Raw genomic sequence first — 10,386 nt, 5'->3', positions numbered from 1 at the left:
ATTATATGACATTTAGTGTTATGACGTTTATTATATGTAAAAACAAAAATTTTTGGGTCGTGTTTTTGGGATGTTTCACCTCCCTACTAAGACTCCCGATCTCAGCACTAAACACGAGACCAAGTACCGAAGTCGCTTTCTTAGCCCCCCTTGCGATCGATCGAAATGTCTCGCTGTATGAAGAAGACGATGAAGGGCATCCCCACAAAGGGGCGCTGGTGGTGTCGATTTGTTCAATTTAGGGTTTTTAGAATCGGTTTTTAGATAAAGAGGGGAACGAGATTTAAACTGGAGAGATACCATGATTCTAGGGATTATTTTTAGAAGTTATTACACAAATGACTAAATTACCCTTATTTATCTATTTAATTATTTAATTTTTTATTTAATTTTGGTTTGCCCACATTTATGCATACAATAACACAATACTTAGTTTAAACACCTGAACCTAGCTCTCTCTCTCTCTCTCTCTCTCTCTCTATATATATATATATATATATATATATATATATAATAAGTATATGTATATACATATACATATAAGCATATACTTATTTATATAAATATGAATAAGTATATAAATATTCATATCCATAAGAATAAGTATATGACATATACATATCATATGTTTATGTATATACATATCTATATGTATATGCATATGCATATACATATGAATAAATATATGAATCTCGGAACATATGCATATGCATATACATATACATATGCATATACATTGTTACTAATGCGTTTGAATGAGGTCAAGCTATAGTAAAAAGCTAATTTTTGATTTTATATTTTCATCTTCTATTTTATCAAATCGCCAAGAAAAGTAGAAGTAAATATTGTAATACCACTTTTTAATCTTATTTTCGAAATATATATGGTATATTTTCATATATATGAATTTTTTTTTATTTTTTAAAATTAGTTAAAAAATATTCATTACATATCAATTTATTATTTGAAAAAATATTTTTTTTTTCATAAAAATGCATTTTTAAAGCATATTCATATTTTTTTGTGTATCTACATATTAAAAAAACATATGCATATGCACATGCACATTAAAAAATATATTTTAATGCCTCTATATGTATAAGACTTAGCATATGCAGATGCATATACATATACATATGAATTAATAAATGCATATGTATACGCATATTCATATGCATAAGAATAAGTATATGCATAAGACATGTAAATACATATGGTTATGATCATGTTTATGTATATGCATATGTATAAGAGTAAGTATATGAAATATGCATATGAATAAGTATATGCATATGCCTATGTACATGCATATGCACAAGAATAAGTATATGGCATATATATATATATATATATATATATATATATATATATATATATATATATATATATATATATATATATATATAAGTATATGCATATACATAAGAATAAGTATATGACATATGTATATTCATATGCATATGAATAAGCATATGCATATGCATAAAAATAAGTATATGCATATTTATGAGTATATGCATATGCATATGAATAACTATATGCATAAGAATAAGCATATAACATATACATATACATATGTATATGAATAAGCATAAATATATGACATATTCATATGCATATGCATATGAAAAAGAATAAGTATATGACATATGTATATTCATATGCATATGAATAAGCATATGTCTATACATAAGAACAAAAAACAACAATGCACTTTCAAAATATAACCAAAAACAACAATGCATTTTCAAAATATAACCAAAAACAACAATGCACTTTGAAAATAGAACAAAAAAAAGCAATGAATTTTTAAAATAGAACCAAAAACATAATGCACTTTCAAAATATAACTAAAAACAAAAATGCACTTTGAAAATAGAACCAAAAACAACAATGAATTTTCAAAATAGAACCAAAAACAGCAATGCACGTTCAAAATATAACCAAAAACAACAATGCACTTTGAAAATAGAACCAAAAACAACAATGAACTTTTAAAATATAACAAAAACAACAATACACTTTCAAAATATAACCAAAAACAGCAATGCACTTTGAAAACAGAACCAAAAACAGCAATGAACTTTTAAAGAGAACCAAACACATGGTTAGTTGGATGCATATCATAAATTCTACCTTTTTAGGGTGTAAAAACAGCCAAATCATAAAAACGTACATGCGATGTTGTCTATATAATCAAAGATTTATACAGTTTTTCGTACGAATTTTATGAAAAAACGTACAGATCGATTAAGACATTATTCTACTTTCTGTTGTACTTAAACATATATTGGTGTGATATTTACTAATTCATTGATTGTTGATTTAACATTTTATTACTTGTAAAATCATTGGAAAAAACAAAAAACAAACAACAAACAACCTCTAAGACCAAAATACCCTTATAGTAAAAATATATACATGTTTGTACCTTGACCAACAAAGCGAGTGTGAAATGTTGCATAAGTTGGTGTTAAGGTGCTAGGACCACTTCGAATAGCAACCTCAGCAAGAGATTGCTCAATGGCAGCATGAATAGTTGTTGCAGAATTTGAGTTACTAAAGAAACGACTTCTTTGAATATATCTACAAAGCCACCAGATGATCGCTAGTGTAAAATTATCTAAATGGGATAGAAAGCTTTCCCTAGTTTATTCATTTTAGTATACTTGTCTGTGATACAAGCATATCTCAATTCTGGAGTATAAACATTTTTCTTGCACTTTTTCTCCGCGTAATCCAAAAGACCCCTTGTTTGGTCAATAACTCCTGGCAACCCTTTTGGTGGTGGTCTAAATTTGACAAACGAAAAGAAAGTTTAAAATATTTATATTTTTAGTCTTTGAAACAAATTTTATTTGGTAATACATATTGAAGAGGCGATCCGAGAGTGAGAAGAAATTGACAAATTAAACCACTTGTTGGTAGGTAGGATTTTCCTAGTATCTGCAAAAGAATCAACCAATAACCGATATGAATGCATGAAGAAAAATAAACAAGACTCTAATCAATCAACAAGTAAATGAAAAAAAAACTTGGTTAAGGAATTATATCAAACAGTTAGTGGGCATGAAATCTTGTACTTTTATTATCAATTATGTGTGTCTCTCAAACTCCATTGATGAACCATATTTGACCTCCATCATACTCATATCCAATAACACATCATCATGGGAGCTTAAGACTCAATGCTTATATCACAAGTTATATTGTTTAAAACAAAAAGTAATATTCGTTTTATTGAGTCTGAGTCTACAGACACCCACATCTTCAAAGCATTTGGCCATAAGGGAGTAGTTTGATCTTCGAGCATGCTTTAAGAAGGAAAGGAAAAGTGAATTCGTTGAGGGGTGTGACTGATAATGAAGCTTTGAAAAATAAACATATGGATTTGATAAATGCATTGTTTTTATCTTCTCCATTAATCTCTATACTTGCACAATTAAAAATCTCAATGCAATGCGTTGCAACATGGACCATATGCCGTTTTGGGGTAGGTCATGGGTGTCGATCGATTCTGTGAATCAATTAAAATTAAGATGCAAGGAAGAACTATTTTTTTGTGTGGCTGTCGAACAACAAGATGGAGAAAAGAGAAGCAAGATGCAAAGCTCGTTGGTTCGCTCCTAGAAAATGAATGCATCGTTGATCTATTGTGCGAGAGAGAGAGAGAGAGGTTCAAATGTGGATTGACATCTATTGTGCGGACATATGGACAGTGCTATTCTATGATAATGACAAAGAATATATGTTGTTTAATAATATAAACTAGATTGGTAACCCCCGCTTCGCGGGGGCAGAAGGAGCAGAAGTGTTCTTATGATATCAGTTGTAACGTTTGTTTAAGAAATTTCCTATGTATTTAAGAATCTGTTAATAGAGCAGATAATTATATTAGGGAATACGGATCAAAAGATATCATTCATTAGAATTAGTTGTAACAGATAAATAAGTTACGTGATAAGGATCAAAAGATATCATTGATTAGTTGATATTCGATTACAAAAGTGTCCAAAGTGTCCACTCATTAAGAGGTGGGTCCATGGATTTGTTTAATTTCTTTAATAATACAATTTCCACGTCCCTTGAAGCATGTCTTGATCAAGAAAACATAATACTTGTTATATATTTACAATGAAGATGTAAATGTAATAAAAATGGGAAAAGGGGAAAAACTATAATATAATACCTGAAGTACGTCTATTTTGTTCTTCAAATTGGTAATCTCTTTTCAGCTTCATGGGACTGTTGGAGTTCTCCTTTTAATTGAGATATTTGGATCTTCTTCTTCTCCTTTTCAGATTCATGGTGCATAATTCAAATGTCTATCTCACATTTTTTAATTTTCTTGCTCATCCACCTAACCAATTGAAGGCCAACATGGGTTATCAAGTTTACCATATTTTTAGATTATGAAAATTTATAAAAACTCATTCAATATCAATTAACTTCAATTAATTTTTTATGAATATTTGTTATTTATTTCATAATTTTATAAACATCACCTAAAAAACACCATCTACGCCTGGATTGAGAATCAATCAAATGAAATGAGTCCCATTATTTCACAAATGAATCATTCTATTTTGTAAAGTTTTTCATTCCAAAATAATATCATTCCAAAATAATATTAAACCGTTGTTATCCCTTATGTAGGAGCATTTTGGTCCAAAACTGTTAAAATCAAATTTTTGTAACTATAAAAATAGTATGCAGGAGCGCATTGGTCCAAACTATTAAAATTAATTTTTTTTTTAAGTTTAAAAACAACATGCAAGGGTAGTTTGGTCGAAAAATCTTAAAGTAAAACTTTTTAACTATAGAAACGGTATGCAGGGGCAGTTTGGTCAAAATATGTTAGAATCGACAAAAAATTATAAAGGGGTTGTCCATTACTTCTCATAGTTAAAAAATCGCCAAGTGTGTCTAGATTCCAGCTAACCTTTACACAACATCATTAAACAATATCAAACTTTTAATGTCTAATAAGGTATTAAATTAATTTTATTATAAAAATGAATTGCCTCTCCTCTAATCAAGTCGTTAATTTTTAAATTCCCTTCTTTAGGGACACAGAATCTGTAAGGATATGGAGTTCTTTTTTATAACTCCTGTTGAACTTCTTCATCTGTAGCATGGGCCCACTCTCCACTGTATACAGGAGGTAGTTGTTTTTCCTTTGCAATTTTTTTTCATTTGTTCAAGTTCCTAAAAGGTTTAACAGGATAAAAACCAACTTATCACCATATAGAAAAGGCATGCAGTATAATTTGAATCAAAGATAATCCATTCACAAAATTCATGTGTTAATATCTTGATTTTAAGGGGCTGCATAGACTGATGTTAATTCCTTGCAATATCTACCACTCGACACTTCTACAGTTCATTATTGAAACATGAAGAAAGAAGACAGTGAAAAATAAGATTTGCATATTGGAAAAAGATAAGTTTCTTTCGGTGGCAGCAGTGTACATCAATAAATATGACAAACTTCAAGATTCACATCCATCACACACACACATCTCTGAAGTTCAAGGGCACTTACCTCATTTGAGCAAAAACAACGATAAACTTCAGCAGATTGTAGAAGCTTCTCAGTGTATTGTTTGTACAAATTAGATATCTTTAAGCTTCTTCACCAAATTCGCAACCCACAATGAGGGATTAATCTGAAAATCAAAAACAATAAAGCACAATTTAGAAAAAAAATTAGGCTCAAATGTACCTGAATCGGGTTCATCATCTTTGGTAATACCTTAACAGGGGCAATTTGATATACAAAATTAGGCTCAAAGTCACCGAATTCAATTTCAATCGCCTCTCCAACTGTTCCAACCTGAATAGAATAAATGAAAAAAGTAAGCTTTCTTGTTTAATTGAAGAAATGTTAATCCATATGATATAAACAAAATTTGTCAACCACTACACTATTAATTCTACTTTCAACCATTTTCATTCCAAAACTTTTCCCATTGTATCTGTTGGGGATCGTAAGGTGCCAGAAAGTGATGTTATGAGCATTTCGTCAACAACCATTTGATGTCTGATGGAATCAACGATTAAATCTTTTTTGAAAGTGGGTTCCTGTTCGATTTGGGTTGTGACCGAATCTGATATCCCTTCTGGTAAAAACAACAACAGTGTCACTGTTCAATTCTAAAGACTACCAATCAGAATCTGGAAATTTAATAACAAAAGAAGAAAAAAGGAGTGAAATTTCCATTTTGGAGAAAGAAACGTACCTGTAACAGAGCTTAAAGATTACATAATAACCAAGAATCAAACCAAACCCATCTCTCTATTTGTCTCTCTGAAATTACTAATTAAATTTTAACCCAAAAAAAAAAAAAAAACTGTAAGTAATGGATATTTGGTAATCGTTACAATAGGAGTTGGATTTGGTACCTATGAAAAACATCCAAATCCATCCACATCATTCACACAGACAAAAAATGTTCAGTTATCAGTTATATCACCTTTCGGGATCTGGAGCTTAATCTTGAAAATCCCCCTTTTCATAAACTTTATCTGCAGGAACGTGTATCTGAAGTTCAAGGGTAAGTTTCTTCTGTTAAACTTTTAAATAGAAACATGTGAACTTGATAGATCAAATCATTCTAAAGACATGAAACCTACGCATGAAGAAACTCAAATCAAGTGAGCCCTAGAACTAATGAAGAACTAACCTTGAATTAGTTGACCGCTGCAACATAATAGATTTCAATTTAAACAATCGATGGAAATTATAAGCGGTGACATTGGTTCTTCCCGCTTCCTTATCGGTGAAAATATGAGAAAAAGATTCTATAAAACACCCAGGGGCTGGGAAATTTGAAGGTTGAAGGCAATAGGAAGGCAAAATAAGATATATAAGTATCTGGAAATCCCCCCTAAAACAATAAAAAATCAAGGGATTAGCAAAAATTCAATGTCATCGATTTCGTCTCCAACAACAAAAACAGAAAGCATTATTGGGCTTAGAGGTGGTGTAAACTGCATGACCAAACGTCGAGTCCAAAAGATTACAGACAGAGGTATATTAGAAGTTCCGTCGACTGACCTACCCTGCATCGGCACGCCCACATGGCCGATTCGGTGAAGAAATCAATAGAAAGAAGGGATGAAGAGGTGGATTCGGTGAGTCCTTGGCTGTGTGTGGCGATATCAACAGAGAACGGATGAGGAAGAGCGGGGGTGAAGCAGAAAAAAGAAACAGGATGTAAAAGGTCCTGGTAGAAAGAGGCGATGTGGGATTATGTGACACGATAAACACGTGGAAGCGGGTGGCAATTGACACGAAGCTGGAAACACATTTAAAAAACAATAAATTGACCGTTCTTCACCTGTTACGACCAACAAAAAGAAGAGGGTCGATGCAGGAAGAATATACCAAACATTGACTCAAGTGGAAAATTAAGGAAAATAGAGGGATAGAAACTTAATATAACTTCAGGGACCCAATTTGACAAAGGAAGGGGACGATTACCTTTTCTTCATAAACTTAGAAACCACCTGCGCAGATTAGCATCACGCCACTATTCATAAGGATAGTCCAAGTTTTATATATATATATATATATATATATATATATATAAATAATACGTTCAATCTTACATAATTATTGTTATTCTCACAAATTAAATCGTCTATAAGGTTATTATAGACTTTTTATTATTATTTTCATTCTGTTAGAATGTTTATTGAGTAGTATTTTATAAGAATGAAAATGAGGGAAAAACGATGTTTAAGAACAAAAATGAAAAAGAATTAGTCATGAAAATACATGAAAATGACGATAGTTAGATAAGATTGAACGTAGTCAAATTAGTGAATTACTAAACAACCTATTCTCTTAGTAATTCTCATAGAATAACATTGTCCACATGTTTGCACAATAGTTATTCATCCACATTATAACCTAGCCCTATATATATATATATATATATATATATATATATATATATATATATATATATATATATATATATATATATATATATATATATATATATAGTAAATTACTAAAAACATCCCTATGGTTTGATCAAAATTACACGTTTGGTCCCTAACTTTTTTTTTGCACTCGGATCGTCCCTATGGTTTGATTTCGTTGCATTTTTCGTCCCTATTGTTTGGTCAAAATAGCACGTTTGGTCCCTAATTTTATGTATGTAAAGGACGAAAAATGCAACAAAATCAAACAGAAGAACGATCCGAGTGCAAAAGAAAAATTAGAGACCAAACGTGAAATTTTGATCAAACCATAGGGACGATTTCAGTAATTTACTCATATATATATATATATATATATATATATATATATATATATATATATATATATATATATATATATATATATATATATATATATATATATATATATATTACCACATCGATTTCTCATAACATTAGTTGATTACACGGAACCTTCAAAAGTATCTTTACGAAATTCATGTCTATTTTGGTCTGTTTCTTTTTTATTTTGACCAAAGAAACGAAACTATGACATAGTGACATTTTTTGAAAAAAAAATAAAATAAAATAAGTTTTAAACACTCGGTATAAAAAATGATAACCTATGGACCATTTTTGTAATTTTGCTTAAATATATAGAGAGTTTTCAACTCATAAACCAAATAGCATTGTTGAATTGTACATACCTTTTCACGGGTTGTTCAACGTTTTTGTACCTATGTATCACCAAATCGAAGAAGCTAGTCATGCAAATGAACAACAGACCGACAATAACGGTTTCAAGAATGGAGAATCGAGATGCGCCATTGAAATTTAGACCCTGATTCTCTCCTCAAGAGAGATTCCGCAGAAGCACTTCGATTTTTGTTTCTTCATTTTTTCAGAAGAACCCAAACGAAGATTTTCCCTTCCCGGCTGTGACAAATCAGAGCACACATCAACCTCGTATGTAAAACTTTGATCGATCTCCCATTTTTGTTTCTTATCGTTTTCCTTTCATCCTGCTGTGAATTGTTATCAATCGTTTTCAAAGTTGTTGCATGTGTAAATGTGAATGTTCTTCCCACATGCATAAACTTTAGGGTTTCTGTTTTTTGTCCTTGATTACTTAACCATATGATGATTAAAACTTGAGTAATTTTACACAAAATGCTTGACCTTGCTTGTGTTTTTACGTTTATTCCTGCAGGTGATGGGTAGGGATGCTAGCGAGGATGATGAAGCACAGGTAAACATATTTCTTAAGCAGTTCTTAAAACAATACGATCATTGACGTTACATCTTTGATCAATATCTTCACAATTTATCATTTCCCAAATTTAACTTCTTCTGATATATTGATTCATTTTCATTCTTGATTTGTATATTATATATCAGGCCAGAGCTCGAGCAATGGGATTAACAGTTGGAACAGCTCCCTCATTTAGAAGCGCTGAACGTGCTGCGAAACGTAGGGAGGTAATTAATTCTTAGTTATAATACCATAAAAAAAGATTATTATACAGACTTCATAATTAAATTTATACTTGTATATATCTGGTTTTCTTTTTGCTTAGTACTACATGAAATTGGAGCAAAAGCAGCAAGCTTTGGAGGCAGAAAAGATAGAATCCGAAATGAGAGCCAAGGTAATTAACCTTGTTTTTTTTTTTTTTTTATGTATGATATCATATTTTAAAGAAAAATAAATAAGAAAACAAATGTAGGAGGAAGAAGAAGCTGCTCTAAAGGAATTCCGAAGGAGCTTATTTGTTAAAGCACATCCTGTGCCAAGTTTTTATCGTGAAGGACCTCCACCTAAGGTCGAACCTAAAAAGGTAAATTTTAAAATCTAACCTAATAAATGAAAATTAATTTTGTCAAATGTCATGTTCTTATTAAATTTGACACATGTCATTTTCTAAGAGTTTTTGAATTATTTTTTTTCCACTTGTCATTTTCTTAAATTTTTCATTTTTCTTAAATTTAAAATCCACATTTTAATAAGATGTATATATGTAAAGTAGATCATTTTATTAAATTTCATAATAAATGCTTTACAACCTTTATTATTTACTTTATGTATTATGTTCTTTATATTTATGTAAAATTATTACTTTAAAAAAAAATGTGATGCTTATAATTTTATATTAATTTTTTTTATAAACTCGTGTAATACACGGGTCTCACACCTAGTAAAAACAATATATAGTATGATAAAAAGATGTTTTTAAGTGTTTTTTTTACAATTGCAGATGCCTGTGACACGTGCCAAATCACCAAAGTTAACACGTGGAAGGAGTTGCAATTATGAGTTAACCCATTCGTCTATAGAAGAGAAAGGCTCGTGTTCACGGACAGCATCTCTTAGGGGGCGTAGTGTTACACCGAGCTCTGGTAGGAACAAGTGATGGCATGTGAAAATACATCCTG

The 10,386-nt window shown here is 30.5% G+C and overlaps 1 long non-coding RNA gene and 1 other non-coding gene across 7 annotated transcripts; one reads left to right on the top strand and one right to left on the bottom strand.

The window, feature by feature from the left end:
* Positions 1–2,370: 2,370 nt before the first annotated feature.
* Positions 2,371–7,204, bottom strand: LOC111909663 (uncharacterized). Of its 6 annotated transcripts, XR_008230000.1 has the most exons (9): positions 7,061–7,204; positions 6,687–6,890; positions 6,477–6,544; positions 6,243–6,319; positions 5,948–6,122; positions 5,756–5,836; positions 5,546–5,669; positions 4,190–4,360; positions 2,371–2,946 (listed from the first exon to the last, which is right to left on the bottom strand). It is a non-coding gene; the product is annotated as an uncharacterized LOC111909663 (long non-coding RNA). The 6 variants fall into 6 exon arrangements; XR_008229998.1 differs by having other exon boundaries at positions 5,756–6,122; positions 6,406–6,544; XR_002856280.2 differs by having other exon boundaries at positions 2,372–2,946; positions 5,756–6,122.
* Positions 7,205–8,826: 1,622 nt separating this feature from the next.
* LOC111909650 (uncharacterized) lies at positions 8,827–9,603 on the top strand. The gene is made up of 4 exons (XR_008229997.1): positions 8,827–8,919; positions 9,164–9,202; positions 9,352–9,432; positions 9,531–9,603. It is a non-coding gene; the product is annotated as an uncharacterized LOC111909650 (transcript).
* The last annotated feature ends 783 nt before the right edge of the window (positions 9,604–10,386 follow it).

Source organism: Lactuca sativa, chromosome 2, assembly GCF_002870075.4.
Source record: "Lactuca sativa cultivar Salinas chromosome 2, Lsat_Salinas_v11, whole genome shotgun sequence".
Classification (NCBI taxonomy): domain Eukaryota; kingdom Viridiplantae; phylum Streptophyta; class Magnoliopsida; order Asterales; family Asteraceae; genus Lactuca; species Lactuca sativa.
This window is presented reverse-complemented; position numbering and strand designations above follow the sequence as displayed.